Raw genomic sequence first — 15,559 nt, forward strand, 5'->3', positions numbered from 1 at the left:
ACTAGGCATTTACCTTTTGTTTTGAGAAAAACTAGGTATTTATTATACAGCCCAACATTTTTACCTTTTACATGGACCGGGCCACCATGGAGTAAAAAAAAGGGCCTTAAAGCCCATCGCCATAGCCCAATCAGCTAGCCTACTAGGGCAGCCAGCTTCGTTCCGATCGATCAGCTCGCCGCCGTCCTTTCTTGTCCCTTGTTCCTCTTTCTTCTTGTTCCCCATTCCGCTCCTACTCCCATTGAGCAAATCGATGGACATTGCCGCTGCAGCCGATTCCTCCTTGTTTTCTACCGATTCCCTGAACGATCTTCTCTTTCTGTATGTACAGGTTGCTCATTTGAGGATGCGAGGAATCGGGGATGGAGCCGACGAAGCGAGGACCCTAGATATGCTTGGGATTGGATAAGCTGGGCTTCTTCCATTTTTCCTGCGAACAAACTCAGGTGTGAGAAAATTGGATATTTGCCACTTTTAATATGTGGCTTCTCAAAGTTGCCACTTTCCACTTTCAAGATTGGTTTCGCAGAATTGCCACTCTGCCGTTGGCTCCTTGATTACCATGCCACTTCCCTCCTTTTAGTGATTTCCTTTTTTCCTTTTCCATTTATAAGCTCAGGAAAAGACCAAACTACCCCGTGATTCTATGTACACAGTACACGTCAATATCTGACTATCTGTATTTGTTTATGCATCTGTTCGAGTAGAGGAGAACGAGCTGCACAGATCTTGTCGCCGTTGTCGTCCGCGCCACTCGGCTGCTTGCTGCTCGCTCCGCTCGTCCGAAATCGCTGATCGCCCTGTCTGCCCGCGCGCCATAGCCACTCAGGCCGGCGGCCTGCTCGGCGCTCGCGCCACTCGTCCCGGCTGACCACTCGGCTGGGATGAGGAGGCGGATGGATCATTCACTACAGATTTTTGAACAAAGAAAGGTCAACACAATACCATCGAGAATTCATGCACGGGACCTGGATGCGAGAATTCTCGATGATACCATCAAGAACAGACGTCCTGAAATGATGGTAGTTGCCGATTTGGACGCTGTTTTCCTGCCATTGCCCGACGATCTCTTGGTGAATTTGGTTGATTCTGGACATGGTATCGAGTCCTTTCTTGACAGCTTGCCCAATATGTTTCAGGACAATGTAAATGTAGAATCTTCTCATGGTCCTGCACTTGGAGCAGCATTCGTGGTTATGGTAAGATCCTTGATGGATTATTATTGATGTACTTGTTGTTTGTTCTTGTGTGCCCTCTGTTAAATGATTTAGTCTCTGCACAATTTTGTCATTCCTGTTATAGGTTCAAACTGGGGGTAAGTTGCTTGTCTCCCAGAGTACATTGCCATCTCTTGGTATTGGCCGTTTGAGACTTCGAGGAGATGATGTCCGTGCATATGGAACAGACAAGGAGCATATTCTGAGGATACCAGAAGATCCCTTCTATAAACAGATGGCTGCTGAGTTCACGAAAAATCAGATCGCTGTGGAAATATTTTCTTTGAGTGACAAGTATTGTGACATAGATTGATAAATCATTTAATATAATTGCTATGCTTAGTGTGTGACTCGTTTTTTTTTCTTTTTTTTAAGAAAAAAACTTAGTAATTATAGAAAATTAACTAATAACCAACCTATTGCTTCGTATTGTCGAGATCCTAACTAAGAAACAGTCACTATATGAATAAATACCTCTATCATAAATGAGTAGATGTGTCATATAGTTGTAGCAACTGCAATTTTTTCTCTAAAAAAGAAAAGGGATTCTAGGTTGTGAAGCAAAACTAAAGGACAATTCATTGACAACCTCGGTTGAGAAGTTCCTATAGTATTTCCAAATTTCTCTTACCTACCGTGATATGTAATGTGTAGGTTCTCTGGCGAAATATACTGGTGGTCAGGTGTACCATTATCCATCCTTCCAGGCAACTACTCACGGGGAGAAACTTAAACATGAGCTTAGCAGAGACCTTACTCGGGAGACTGCTTGGGAATCTGTAATGCGTATCAGATGTGGAAAAGGTTTTAGATTTGTATCCACAGCTGCATGTTTATCATCTTCCTATATATTTCCTTACCTTGTTAGTTTATTGAACCTAACTCTCATGACACAATGTTTTTCAGGGGTGCGTTTCATAACATATCAGGGTGCTAAGGTCCACAGATTTGTTAGCTCTTCCAGCTGTTGATGCTGATAAAGCTTTTGCTATGCAACTGTCTCTAGTGGAGACCCTAATGACCACGCAGACTGTATACTTTCAAGTGGCGTTGCTGTATCCTTTCCTGTGAACTTGCTTATGCACTGCTCTCCATATCTTCATTTCATTGAGAAAGTCGACTAGTGCATTACAAATGATAACTTAACAAAATGTCCAAGGAGCACCTTTCTCAAGGTTTCCTTTGCTCTTAGTTTGGTGATAGCTAAATCCATGAATATGGTTTGTCAGTAGAGAGTAGGACTGTAACCCTCATCGTGCTTTAGAATATTTTATTTTCACTTATGAGAGATCCGAAACACCTTTTTTCTTGTCAAATCACCTCCTGCATATGATGTTTGATGCCGCCTTTTGTCATTGGGCTTTTATTTTTCACAATATTATTTACGAGTGTGGTTCTTGTGTCCTTAACCACCATCAGATATACACCATCTTCTGGTGAAAGACGTATCAGGGTGCATACGGCAGCTGCACCTGTGGTCACAGATCTTGGTGAGATGTATCGTCAAGCAGATACTGGTGCCATTGTGTCAATGCTGGCTAGAATCGGTTTGTACTAGATTGCTGCTCTTCCCTCCATAAATGTCAATATACATGACTGAGATCACTTTATTACTAATAACCGTTATCCTGCAGCTGTTGAAAACTCACTGTCTGATAAGCTGGACAGTGTCCGGCAACAATTACAGTTAAAGCTTCCGAGAAGTTTGAAGGAATACCGGAACCTATATGTTGTACAACATCGCATAGGCGGGAGACTGATATACCCAGAATCATTAAGATACTTGCCATTATACATCCTGGCCTTATGCAAATCCCTTGCTCTGCGTGGTGGTTATGCTGATGTCTCTCTTGATGAACGCTGGGCTGCTGGTTTCAGTATGATGATACTGCCTGCAAGAAGGCTGCTTGATGAAGTATTGACAATGGTATGCAGTATTTCCTTGCAACTAAGCTGATTAAGTTCCTTTTAATCAGAGCTACTTGTAGACTTGTGATTTTGAAACTATGTAAATCAACTAGGGAGAATAAAGATAACGCCAGTTCCGTTTGTTTGGATGGAAAGAACCAGTGTAGTTAGTCTGCTCAATTAGTTCGGTAGGCCTTACAATAATTTCTTATCTTAAAAATTTGCAGCCACATCTGGCATGGTATTAAGCAAAATAAATACGTAACCTCTAGATGTTTTTATTAGTTATGTTTGATATGAAGGTTTGGTAGGGCCTTAACATCAAGTTCCTTTTTCAAAATTAAGTTTCTATTATACATTGTAGAGCCAACATGCACAGTAAGCATTAATTGAAATGAGCTGATTTGATTGGTACATTCGAAGTTAACATTTTGTTTAATTCAGCATATTCATTTTTTTTCTAACTGAAATATATGTCATGATTTTCAGGAACCAGACAGGATCGATGATGGCTTCACCTTCCTAGTATGGTTGGGTAGAATGCTCCAGCCTGAGCTCATGAACGACATTCTTGGAGTCAGCCTGTCAAACTTCCCTGATCTATCAAAGGTACCCTTCTTTACTCTGGTGAACAATATAATCCTGACTTTGGGACTTAATCCCTCGGATCCAAAAAAGTGTCGGGGTTTTAGTTCAAATTTGACCACGACACTTATTTTGGATCCGAGGGAGTACTTTATTCCCCTTTCTGCCCTTATATTGTTTTCCCGCTCTCTCAAACAAAACTCAAATAAATTGACAGTGTATCATGACATTTCTCTTTTTTAGTCTGTTCTTAAAAATACCTTTGATATCCTCTGGGATGAGAATCCAGTATTTTTAGTAGATGAAAAACTCACTTTTAACATGTAATGCAATACCACGTTAGATTCTTGCAGAAGTTGAGAGAATGTGACAACAATCACTCGAGAAACTTCATGGCAGTACTAAGAACCCTAAGGGAGAGGGATTCTTCATGTTACCAGTTGCCCCGCGTGGTACGGCAAGGTGAGCAGCCAAGAGAAGGCTTCCTACTTCTGTCCAATCTCGTCGAGGATCAGATGGCTGAAACAAGCAGTTACATGGACTGGATACTCCAAATTCACCGCCAAACACAGAGCTCATGATGATGTAAGGTGGATGTTCCAGAAATTTTTGTTTTTGTGTAAACTGCTGCAGATTCGGTTGCTGTGCCAGTCCCCGGTCACCCTCTTAACCATTGGAACAAAATGGCGAGCCAGCCGTGCTCTACTACATTTGTCATCCTGTTAGCAGCAGCGCTCTTGCTGGCGGCGAGTAATACAAACTTTATTGTTAATATATTTAGTTCTTGTGATTATTTTCTGTGACGAGAAAAGGGTACAGCTGTTGTATCAGAATAAGTAAGCAGCACCTCTGGTAAATTGTACAATCGTGTGGAGTCTTTGGTAGGGGTTTGTACGCATTTGTATCGTCGACAATTTTAGTTGCAAAGATTGTGTAAACTCTTGTTTGACTGCTGGTACTGATCTGGATCCAAGATGTCATTTATACGCATGCATGCCTTCCAAGACCAGTTTTCATGATAGTTATATATAATCTTGTATACCAAACAACAGATTACAATATTGGTAGTGCCACAATATCATAATTTAAGCTATAATTTCATAAATAAGTCACCATGATATAACTTAAGCCATAATCTCATAATTTAAGGCATAATCTCATAAATAAGTCGACAACATAGCATATGAAAGTTTCTCCAGAGACTGAATAGCAGCATCAAAGTTTGTCAAGAGAGTGATGGTCTACATGCCTACACCGGGGATGCGAATAAAATCTCGAGATCAACGCCATAGTTTGGCACGTCAATGGTGTAGATGAGCTTGGGCTCGGGCTGTGGCTCTGGCTCGAGCGGTGGCTGGGTGGCTGGGGCTGTAGCTGTAGCTGAAGGTGCTGTGCCTGTGGCTGAAAGATGTAGTAGATGAAGTACACCACCAGCTGCATCAACATAACCGCAACTCCAACAGTGCTCAGTATCTGCAAGTCATGTAATAATGATGTTGACTGATGGAACATTACAAACACAAAGGATATGTGTTGAGGAGTACTAGATGATAGAGTTTCTATTTTTACCGCGATGGGTAGGTCCGGTGGTGTCGAGAGAAATGCAAACACGGCTGAGGACAAGGCGTTGGCGAGGCCGAGCAGTATCTCGAACACAGGGTCCATGTTGTCCACGTCCCCGCTCCTTACCACTTGCACCTACAAAATGATGGGAATTCTTGATGTGGCATAATCTACACTCACTCAATCAAATCTGTACTTGTTCAGATTGACTTGGTGAAAAACATAAATGATAACCTTAATCACCATGATGACAAATTTCAGGTAACAATGTAAAAGGGGTTGATTAGAGCCTACTTTTTTTTATTTGGAAGTACAAACACTATCATTCAGAACAAATTCCAAATATGATGGGTAATCCACACACTATATATATGATGGATGGAAAGATTTCAAACCAAGATTTCCTTATCCGCTGTATTGATGTAATTTGCCTTACAAATTATTTATGCCAATTCATGTGGTGTCCAAAAGAGGGCAAATTTTTACTCCTTGAACTCAATGCACATCCAAATGTAGAGATGGAGCCATTTTGTACCTACCACATCAAAGCCAATGGAGAAGTAGTTCAAGGAGGTGGCGACTAGGGCGACAGTGGCGATGAGGCTAGGGACAGCCACCTTGGTTATGGCGAGGCATCCGCTGACAATGGAGATGATAACGACCAGGGTGAGGAGGTAGACAGTGTGGAGGCGCACCGCCCCTGCGGCGAACCAGATGAATACGGCGATGTACCCCAGCTGAAACACCGCGGAGGCGATGTTGACAGTCATGGAGACGGCGCCATCAGCGAAGGCCGGGAGGCCGTAGAGGATGCAGGCCACACTACTGAATAGTGTGGCGACGTGGCCGTACGCGGTGCGGTTGCCGACTGCATTCTCCTGCCACATTCGGAGCACGAAGCTGACTCTGCAAGGATTGTATAATCTCTGTTGAGCGTAAAACAAACAATCTACGGCTGTATTAACATCTGTATTTGCCACATGCATGTCATAGAAAAAGAAAAACTTAGATTTCTTGTTAGGAATGAGCTTGCATTCATTACTGAAGTGCGGTATGACACAATGAGCTGCATCAGGGAATTCAGATAGATAATATAACCAGTTCTATCAACCAGAGCAGTGTAGCATTGATAATAATATAACTAGTTGTATCAAGCAGAGCAGTGAACCATATATATGAAGTGCGGGTCATTTCTACTGTAATTAGGACTTAGGAGACAAGACTCTGATGCATTTATATATACTGACAGTGAGATTATACTAGTACATGAAAACAGGCCAGGCTATGTGTGGTGCCTCTGGGCGCGCCTGATGCTGTGGCCGCCGCATGCAGCTACGAATGCATGGCACAACCACAAAAAAGACCCGACTTGTCGAAAAGACGGCAGCTTGGGCACAGCGGCGATCCGCCCGGCCACTCGACGGCGCCGGCGCGGCAAACGGAATAAAAAAAGGACCCGGCTTGTCCAAGGTACGCGTACGCGTGCACCGGCGAATCCACGGTGGCGGCCAAGCAAGATCCGGCCGGGTTCTGCCTCGCCGCCGCATCGAAATCGAACACTCTAAGCCGGGAGCTGCATTGCATGCATCCGCACGCGCGCCGATGCCATGGAAATGCCACCAAAAACAACCAACAACAGAAAAAAGGCGACGCCTTGAGGAATCGCGGTCGCGGTCTGGCGGACCGACGGTCTCGCGGCGGCGCGGGACGGCACGGCACGACGGCGCATGGCAACCAAAAAAATGGCCTGCCTTGTCGGAACTACGTACGCGTAGTGCTACGGCCAAGCTAGATCTGGCCGGTCGCTGCCGCATCGACGCAAGGAGCGAGAGAAAAATATGTACGCGTACAGAACAGAGAGGCAGAGACACGAGCAGAGCATGGAAAACCTACATCGGAGCAACCATCAAGGCACACGCAGCCACGGGCGCCGGTCAGCACCACCGGCCGGCCCATCCCCGCCACCTTGGCGCTGCCGGCGACCACCTTCGCCGTGGCGGCCGAAGGAATCACGTACGAAGGCATGCCGGCCGGCTCGCTGCTTGCACTCGGCGCTGGTCTCCCGACGGCAGGGGAGGAGTTGGTAAAGATGCTGCAACAATGGGAGATGCTGCAAAAGAGCGGGCTCCACCTTCCTTTTGGATGGGCCATGGGTGTCAGAGTCCGACGTGTCTCGTATCCGAACTCCCACAAAGCCCCCATGTTTGGTTCCAGTTTGCGATAAAAACATGGTCCGGACCGCTCGGCGGACCGATACAGGCCCGCATTGGATGACTTCCGTGATCCGGAACGCTTGGTCCAGACGTATGCGAGCGGCTTGAAAGTTGGCATTGGGGATGCCCTTACTTGCGTGCATTGCGCATTTGCGTACTCTTGTTGTATCCGTATATGTGTTCCCGCTATACCCTTGTCTTGGACAGGGACATTTCTTTTTGCTGAGAAACGCATTACAGATTACTAACACATACACTCATTTATGCTATACCCTTGTCTTGGACAGGGACATTTCTTTTTGCTGAGAAACGCATTACAGATTACTAACACATACACTCATTTATGCTTGCACACATTGATACGTCCATTTTACATCATGTTTTCTTACTGTTATTTATAATATTTTTATTCATAATAATGAGTTTTGGAGTAATTTTAATGCCTTTTCTCTCATAATTTGCAAGGTACACACCAAGAGGGAGAATTCTGGCAGCTGGAAATCTTGACCTGGAAAAGCTACATCAGGCCACCTATTCTGCACAACTCCAAACAAGCTGAAACTTCACGGAGATTTTCTTATGGATTATTTAAGAATTATTGGATCAAATAACTACCAGAGGGGGCCCACCAGGTTGGCACAACCCACCTGGGCGCGCCAGGGAGCCCAGGCGCGCCCTGGTGGGTTGTGCCCTCCTCGGCCCACCTCCGGTGCCCATCTTTTGGTATATAAGTCATTTTGACCTAGAAAAAAAAGGAGAGGACTTTCGGGATGAAGCGCCGTCGCCTCGAGGCGGAACTTGGGCAGGAGCACTTTTGCCCTCCGACGGAGCGATTCCGCCGGGGGAACTTCCCTCCCGGAGGGGGAAATCATCATCATCATCACCAACAACTCTCCCATCTTGGGGAGGGCAATCTCCATCAACATCTTCAACAACACCATCTCCTCTCAAACCCTAGTTCATCTCTTGTGTTCAATCTTGTTACCGGAACTATAGATTGGTACTTGTGGGTGACTAGTAGTGTTGTTTACATCTTGTAGTTGATTACTATATGGTTTATTTGGTGAAAGATTGTATGTTCAGATCCAATATGCTATTTAATACCCCTCTGATCATGAGCATGTTTATCATTTGTGAGTAGTTACCTTTGTTCTTGAGGTCACGGGAGAAATCATGTTGCAAGTAATCATGTCAATTTGATGTGTTCGATATTTTGATAGTATGTATGGTGTGATTCCCTTAGTGGTGTCATGTGAACGTCGACTACATGACACTTCATCATATTTGGGCCTAAGGGAATGCATTGTGGAGCAGCAATTAGATGATGGGTTGAGAGAGTGATAGAAACTTAAACCCCAGTTTATGCGCTATTCCGTAAGGGACCGATTGGATCCAAAAGTTTAATGCTATGGTTAAAATTTATTCTTAATACTTTTCTCGTAGTTGCGGATGCTTGCGGGAGGGTTAATCATAAGTTGGAGGTTTGTTCAAGTAAGAACAACACCTAAGCACCGGTCCACCCACATATCAAATTATCAAAGTACTGAACACAAATTAAATCAACATGATGAAAGTGACTAGATGAAATTCCCGTGTACCCTCAAGAACTCTTTGCTTATCATAAGAGACCGTTTTGGCCTATCCTTTGCCTCTAAAGGATTGGGATACCTTGCTGCACTTTGTTACTACTATCGTTACTTGCTCGTTACAAATTACCTTGCTATCAAACTACTCTGCTACTTACAATTTCAGCACTTGCAGACATTACCTTACTGAAAACTACTTGTCATTTCCTTCTGCTCCTCGTTGGGTTCGACACTCTTAATTACCGAAAAGAGCTACAATTGATCCCCTATACTTGTGGGTCATCAATGCTATTTTCTAGCACCGTTGCCGGGGAGTGAAGTGCCTTTGGTAAGGAAACATTTATATAGTGTGTTGAAATTTATTGTCACTTGTTACTATGGAAAACAATCCTTCTAGGGGTTTCTTTGGGGTATCTTCACCTCGTCCGGAACCACAATTAGCTACCCCTCAACCTACTGCACCTACTGAAAATATTGAATATGAAATTCCTTCGGGTATGATAGAACAACTGCTAACTAATCCTTATGCAGGAGATGGAACCGAACATCCTGATATGCACTTGATATATGTAGAACAAATTTGTGGATTGTTTAAGCTTGCAGGTTTACCCGGAGATAAAGTTATGAAGAAGGTTTTCCTTTTATCTTTGAAGGGGAAAGCATTGGCATGGTATAGGCTATGCAATGTTATTGGATCATGGAACTGGAATTGTTTGAAATTGGAGTTCCACCAAATTTTTTATCCTATGCGTCTAGTTCATTGCGATCGGAATTATATATATAATTTTCGGCCTCGTGAAGGAGAAAGTATCGCTCTAGCTTGGGGGAGGCTTAAGTCAATTTTATATTCATGCCCCAATCATGAGCTCTCAAGAGAAATTATTATCCAGAATTTTTATGCTCGGCTTTCTCGTAATGATCAAACCATGCTTGAGACTTCTTGTGCTGGTTCTTTTATGAAGAAGACTATTGAATTCCGGTGGGATCTTTTGGAAAGAATTAAACGCAACTCTGAAGATTGGGAATTCGACAAAGGTAAAGAGTCAGGTATTAAACTTGAGTATGATTGTGTTAAATATTTTATGGATACCGATGCTTTTCAAAAGTTTAGTACTAAATATGGACTTGACTCTGAGATAGTAGCCTCCTTTTGTGAATCATTTGCTACTCATGTTGAACTCCCTAAAGAGAAGTGGTTTAAATATCACCCACCTATATTAAAGAAGAAACCAAAGAACCGGTACCAGTTAAATAAGAAACTATACTTTATAATATTGATCCAGTTGTTCCTTCTACTTATATTGAGAAACCACCTTTCCCTGTTAGGATAAAGGAACATGCTAAAATTTCAACCGTGGTTAGCAAAAGTTATATTAGAACACCTAAACCTGATGAACAAATTAAAGTAGAACCTAGTATTGCGATGGTTAAAGATTTCTTGGAAGAAGATACGGATGGGCATGTTATTTACTTCTGTGAAGAAGCTGCTAGAATTGCCAAACCTGATAAAAAAGAAAAAAAACATAGACCTGTTGTTGGCATGCTTGTCATCTCAGTAAAAATAGGAGATCACTGTTATCATGGTTTATGTGACATAGGTGCTAGTGTGAGTGCTATTCCTTACACTTTATATCAAGAAATTATGAATGACATAGCACCCGCAGAAATAGAGGACATAGATGTTACTATCAAACTTGCTAATAGAGACACTATATCACCAATTGGGATTGTTAGAGATGTTGAAGTCTTGTGTGGGAAAATAAAATACCCTACTGATTTTCTTGTTCTTGGTTCCCCACAAGATGACTTTTGTCCCATTATCTTTGGTAGACATTTCTCGAACACCGTTAATGCTAAGATAGATTATGACAAACAAACTGTCGGTGTTAGTTTTGGTAGTGAGTCTCATGAGTTTAATTTTTCCAAGTTTAGTAGAAATCTTTATGAAAAATAATTGCCTAGTAAAGATGAATTAATTGGTCTTGCTTCTATTGCTGTACCACCTACTGATCCTTTAGAACAATATTTGCTAGACCATGAAAATGATTTACATATGCATGAAAGAAATGAAATAGATAAAATTTTCTTTGAACAACGTCCTTTACTTAAACATAATTTGCCTATTGAGACTCTAGGGGGTCCTCCTCCACCTAAAGGTGATCCTGTGTTTGAATTAAAACAATTGCCAGACACTTTGAAATATGCTTATCTTGATGAAAAGAATATATATGCTGTTATTATTAGTGCTAACCTTTCAGAACATGAAGAAGAAAGATTATTGAAAGTTCTAAGGAAGCACCGAGTTGCTATTGGATATACTCTTGATGATTTAAAGGGCATTAGTCCCACTCTATGTCATCACAAAATTAATATGGAACCTGATGCTAAACCCGTTGTTGATCACCAACGTCAGTTAAATCCGAAGATGAAAGAAGTGGTAAGAACGGAAATATTAGAACTTCTAGAAGCAGGTATAATATATCCCATAGCTGATAATAGATGGGTAAGTCCTGTTCATTATGTTCCTAAGAAAGGAGGTATTATTGTTGTTCCTAATAATAAGAATGAACTTATTCCACAAAGAATTATTACAGGTTATAGAATGGTAAGAGATTTTAGAAAATTAAACAAAGCAGCTAGAAAAGATCATTACCCTTTGCTTTTTATTGATAAAATGCTTGAAAGATTATCTAAGCACATACACTTTTGCTTCCTTGATGGATATTCTGGCTTTTCACAAATACCCATCTCTCAATCTGATCAAGAAAAGACCACTTTTACTTGTCCCTTTGGAGCCTATGCTTATAGACGTATGCCTTTTGGTTTATGTAATGCACCTGCTACCTTTCAAAGATGTATGACTGCTATATTCTCTGACTTTTGTGAAAATATTGTTAAGGTTTTCATGGATGACTTTTCTCTTTATGGGAAGTCTTTTGATGATTGTTTAAGCAATCTTGATCGAGTTTTGCAGAGATATGAACAAACAAATCTTGTTTTGAATTGGGAGAAGTGCCACTTTATGGTTAATGAAGGCATTGTCTTGGGTCATAAAATTTCTGATAGAGGTATTGAAGTGGACAAAGCTAAGGTTGATGCAATTGGGAAAATGCCATGTGCTAAAGATATAAAAGGTATTCGTAGTTTCTTAGGTCATGCTGGTTTCTACAGAAGATTTATCAAAGACTTTTCAAAAATTTCTAGGCCTCTTACTAGTCTCTTGCAAAAGGATATTCCTTTTGTTTTTGATGATGATTGTTTAGAAGCCTTTGAAACACTTAAGAAAGCTTTAATTTCTGCACCTATTGTTCAACCACCTGATTGGAATTTGCCTTTTGAAATTATGTGTGATGCTAGTGATTATGCTGTTGGTGCTGTTCTAGGACAAAGAGTTGATAATAAACTTAATGTTATTCATTATGCTAGTAAAACTCTAGACAGTGCTCAAAGAAATTATACTACTACCGAAAAAGAATTCTTAGCAGTTGTGTTTGTTTTTAATAAATTTAGACCTTATATTGTTGATTCCAAAGTAATTGTTCACACAGACCATGCTGCTATTAAATATCTTATGGGAAAGAAATATGCTAAACCTAGACTTATCCGATGGGTTCTCTTGTTACAAGAATTTGATTTACATATCATTGATAGAAAAGAGCTGAGAACCCAGTAGCTGATAATTTATCCAGGCTTGAAAATGTGCTTGATGACCCACTACCTATTGATGATAGTTTTCCTGATGAGCAGTTAGCTGCAATAAATGTCTCTCATAGTACTCCTTGGTATGCTGATTATGCTAATTACATTGTTGCTAAATATTTAACACCTAGCTTTACATACCAACAAAAGAAAAAATTCTTCTATGATTTAAGACACTACTTTTGGGATGACCCACATCTTTATAAAGGAGTAGATGGTATTATTAGACGTTGTGTACCTGAGCATGAAAAGGGACAAATCCTACGGAAATGTTACGCCGAAGCTTATGGAGGGCATCATGCTGGAGACAGAACTGCTCACAAGGTATTGCAATCTGGATTTTATTGGCCTATTCTCTTCAAGGATGCCTGTAAGTTCGTCTTATCTTGTGATGAATGTCAAAAATAGGTAATAAAGGTAAGCATCAAGAAATTCCTATGAATTATTCACTTGCTGTTGAACCATTTGATGTTTGGGGATTTGATTACATGGGACCTTTTCCTTTCTCTAATGGGTATACTCATATTTTGGTTGCTGTTGATTATGTTACTAAATGGGTAGAAGCTATTCCAACCAGTAGTGTTGATCACAACACCTCTATTAAAATGCTTAAGGAAGTTATTTTCCCAAGGTTTGGAGTCCCTAGATATTTAATGACTGATGGTGGTTCACACTTTATTCATGGTGCTTTTCGTAAAATGCTTGACAAATATGATGTTAACCATAGAATTGCATCACCTTATCATCCTCAGTCTAGTGGTCAAGTTGAACTTAGCAATAGATAAATAAAATTAATTTTGCAAAAGACTGTCAATAGGTCCAGGAAGAATTGGTCTAAGAAATTAGATGATGCACTTTGGGCTTATAGAACAACATATAAAAATCCTATGGGTATGTCTCCTTATAAAATGGTTTATTGAAAAGCTTGTCATTTGCCTCTTGAGTTAGAACATAAAGCATATTGGGCAATCAAAGAACTCAATTATGACTTCAAACTTGCCGGTGAAAAGAGGTTATTTGATATTAGTTCATTAGAAGAATGGAGAACCCAAGCTTATGAAAATGCAAAATTATTTAAAGAAAAAGTTAAAAGATGGCATGACAAAAGAATTCAAAAGCGTGAGTTTAAGGTCGGAGAGTATGTTCTTTTGTACAAATCTCGTTTCAGATTCTTTGAAGGAAACTCCTCTCAAAATGGGAAGGCCCATACGCAATCAAGGAGGTTTACCGATCTAGAGCCATCAAAATAAATTATTCCAAAGTTACTAGCCGAATGTTGTCAATGGGCAACGAATAAAGCATTATATCTCAGTTACGCCTATTAATGTTGAAACTAATATTATTGAAACTATGACACCGAAAGAACACATAAAAGAGTCATTGGGGAACACTCCAGAATCGTGAAAATAAGGAGGTACATGATACGGTAAGTAAACGGACTCCGAAAAATCCACAAACATATTTTTTATTTGTTTTGGAATATTTAAGAATTTTGGGAATAAAGAAGCTTCCAGGAAGCGTCCCCTGGTGGGCACAAGACACCAAGGCGCGCCCAGGTGGGTTGTGCCCACCTGGGACACCTTCCGTACTCCGTTTTTCTACCATATGCTTGTCCCCAAGATAAAAAAATCTATATATACATCCCGAACCTGTTGATTTCACCGTATCGCGGAGAAATCCCCTATTCCCTTTTCTTGTTGTTTTCTGTCAGATCTATCGGGCCAGGCATCATGTCTTCTTCTTCCTCCAACAATGTGAAGGAAATATGCCCTAGAGGCAATAATAAAGTTATTATTTATTTCCTCATATCATGATAAATGTTTATTATTCATGCTAGAATTGTATTAACCGGAAAAATAATACATGTGTGAATACATAGACAAACATAGTGTCATTAGTATGCCTCTACTTGACTAGCTCGTTAATCGAAGATGGTTGAGTTTCCTAGCCATGGACATGCGTTGTCATTTGATTAACGGGATCACATCATTAGGAGAATGATGTGATTGACTTGACCCATTCCGTTAGCTTAGCACTTGATCGTTTAGTATGTTGCTATTGCTTTCTTGATGACTTATACATGTTCCTATGACTATGAGATTATGCAACTCCCGTTTACCAGAGGAACACTTTGTGTCGTACCAAACGTCACAACGTAACTGGGTGATTATAAATGTGCTCTACAGGTGTCTCCGAAGGTACTTGCTGATTTGGCGTATTTCGAGATTAGGATTTGTCACCCCGATTGTCGCAAAGGTATCTCTGGGCCCTCTCGGTAATGCACATCACTATAAGCCTTGCAAGCAATGTGATTAATGAGTTAGTTGCAGGATGATGCATTACATAACGAGTAAAGAGACTTGCCGGTAACGAGATTGAACTAGGTATTGAGATATCGACGATCGAATCTCGGGCAAGTAACATACCGATGACAAAGGGAACAACGTGTGTTGTTATGCGGTTTGACCGATAAAGATCTTCGTAGAATATGTGGGAGCCAATATGAGCATCCATGTTCTGCTATTGGTTATTGACCGGAGACGTGTCTCGGTCATGTCTACATAGTTCTCGAACCCGTAGGGTCCGCACGCTTAAAGTTTGGTGACGATCGGTATTATGAGTTTTTGTGTTTTGATGTACCGAAGGTAGTTCGGAGTCCCAAATATGATCACGGACATGACGAGGAGTCTCGAAATGGTTGAGACGTAAAGATCGATATATAGGATGACTATGTTCAGACACCGGAAATGTTTCAGGAGGTTTCGGACATTTACCGGAGTACTTGGGG

The 15,559-nt window shown here is 41.2% G+C and overlaps 1 pseudogene; it reads left to right on the plus strand.

Moving 5' to 3' along the window:
* Positions 1–192: 192 nt before the first annotated feature.
* LOC123184185 (protein transport protein Sec24-like At3g07100) lies at positions 193–4,675 on the plus strand (annotated as a pseudogene).
* The last annotated feature ends 10,884 nt before the right edge of the window (positions 4,676–15,559 follow it).

The sequence above is a fragment of the Triticum aestivum genome, chromosome 2A (assembly GCF_018294505.1).
Source record: "Triticum aestivum cultivar Chinese Spring chromosome 2A, IWGSC CS RefSeq v2.1, whole genome shotgun sequence".
In the NCBI taxonomy this organism is placed as follows: Eukaryota; Viridiplantae; Streptophyta; class Magnoliopsida; order Poales; family Poaceae; genus Triticum; species Triticum aestivum.